Source organism: Lactuca sativa, chromosome 5, assembly GCF_002870075.4.
Source record: "Lactuca sativa cultivar Salinas chromosome 5, Lsat_Salinas_v11, whole genome shotgun sequence".
In the NCBI taxonomy this organism is placed as follows: Eukaryota; Viridiplantae; Streptophyta; class Magnoliopsida; order Asterales; family Asteraceae; genus Lactuca; species Lactuca sativa.
The window spans coordinates 297,594,628-297,597,204 of record NC_056627.2 but is presented as its reverse complement, the minus strand read 5'-3'; positions in this window follow the sequence as shown (position 1 = coordinate 297,597,204).

The window sequence follows — 2,577 nt, the reverse complement described above, 5'->3', positions numbered from 1 at the left end:
GAAACGTGTAATAGATAAATGTAATTGACATTTGATGACTAAATAAAAGAGTATTATTTATGAGTAAGTTATTGTCTTATGTTGATTATTTACCTATTGTTTCACTTTGCATGTTTTGACTTCCTGAATAATAAGATTATTCGAACGTTCCACGGTCGCTCATACTTTGGGAGTAGGTATGAAAGAAGATTGTCATGAATTGGTTTGTAGATTTTCTAAAGTGTATTAGACATACAAGGTTTGCTGCAACGTTCATGAGTACTTATGAACTTGCTATGAGCATTGGATTAAACCCGCGCTTGCTGGAATCACTTCATGGAATTTTTTACGAGTGATCGCAAGATGATAATATCATATGGTCTTAAAACATAGATATATGGTTTATTGTTTTCTTGTTGATTGTGCATTGATAATGCGTAAACGTATTAGTAACTTGATGTTATAAAACGTATTGTTGTGTATGATTTGATGAGTGAATGGTAAATGCATATAAGTCAAAGTTTATCTATTCCTTTTATCCTAAGAGGGTAAAAGGGATATCTTGGTCCCTCGATGTTTTGGTTTGAATTATGTATCGGGCCTGGTCAGGACTGAATTGATGTGTTCAATTAAGTTCTATGTCAGACAAATCAGAGACCGAGAAACAAATTCTGGACAATAAGTATGACTATGTTCCATGTAATTGTCCACATGATATCTAGAACGGAGGACTATACAATCCCTTATCTAAAGGACAGATTACTAATAAGATCAGAGTTCGACAGCATCTTTGAGAGCTACGATTGCTAATCGGATTGTACTTGCACTTTAGTTACTAGACTTATCCAAGTGGGAGACTATTAGATTAGTGTCTAAGCCCGTAACTATATTTGGTAAGTACTTGACCCGGTTGTGCATGGTCCTTTTGGGTTGCCTTCACCAAAGCAACATGATATGATGATTTATCAAGTGAGAGGTTATTATGGTTTATTAATATATTATATGAATAATATATTAAAGGAGAAATCATATAGTTTAATTAATATTAGACAAGAATTAATTATGTGGCTAAAATACATTAATTAAATAAAGGGGACTTAAACTGTCAAATGTGTGATAGTTGAATATTGGGCTGAGAAGGCTTATAGACTAGGCATGGACAAAATTAGGGATATGTCAATCCTAATTTCGGCCAAAGAGGCCCTATTCCAAAAGCTTCCTTGGATTGCTTAAGGCCTAAGATGTCCATTAGGGTTTTGACTGAAACCCTAGCAGCACAACTATAAATAAGACCATAAGGCATTAGATTTTGGCGACTGGAAACCCTAAGAGTCTTCATAGCCGAAATTGTGCCCATCCCCTCTCTCTCAATTAACACCCTCTTGCTTGTGCTGTTTGTAAGCCATTAGATGAGTGATATTTGTGACTCTAAGCTCCAAGACAAGAAGATTCAAGCCATTGTAGAAGAGGTAATCGTCTAGATCTGATTTCTTATGTTAATTTCGAAATATGTATGCTAGATCTAGGGTTTATAAGTCTTGGATGATTTACATGTATAATAGAGAAACCTAGATCCAAGCATTAGGGTTTTCATGAGCACATAGGATGTTCTTTTGGCTCAAACCCATCAATATCTAGATTCCATTCCGATAGAATCGGAATTCGAGATTCCTTTCCGACATAACTAAAATTCAAGATTCAATTCTAGCATAATCTAAAAGTGTGAATGACATTGCTATTTGTTACCTGAACTTCTTGCTTCTTAGAATGGAATTTATTTCCTTTGACTTTGGATTTACAACTAACGAGTAAACAAAGTCGTGTATTAAAATATAGAAATAAGCATGAGAATAAGATTATACAAATAACATGACTATTGTATTATGATGTGCTTAACACCAAATTTGTTCAAGCAAAAGGAAGGACGCTACAGTTTTTGCTAGAATTATCAAATAAATTAGGTCTAGTTCCATTTGAAATATCAAACCATGATTTGAAGTTATATAACGAATAATATGGCATTCCATCATACTCAATAAATAAAACCCCATTTACCAATTCTTAGTTTATCCCTAATTAATGACCATGTATCAAGTTAAATTCGGTCTTCCCTGAGAGCATCGCATAAAACAGATAATGAAAACCTTCAAATCATAATCATCAGAAAACCAAAATATAAATGCAAACTAACCAAAATCGCATAAGGTAGATACGATTGAAGCTTATTTTCACGATGAGTGACCACCGTCTCCACCCGAAGTCATTGTTATACATCGGAAACCTAAGATCACCGGGAGAGTTAAAAACATTTTCCCGGCAAAAATTCGGCGGGTTCGTTACTTTCATGGCTCCTTTCGAGATCTCGGCAAAAGTATTAAAATTTTCCAGAAGGAAGTCTTGTCGACCACCGCGTGATTAACGGTGCACCCAATAAAAATCTCATCCCCAAGCTCTGTCACTTGCACGACGGCGATTGGTTGGTGGTGCCCAGCGTAACTCAACATCTTGTCAAAAGCAAAGAAAGTCTTGAAGCATGGGTGAAAGTCATAATTGGGGAGTAGAATTTGATAGGTGAAGAGATGGGTAATGGTGGAATGA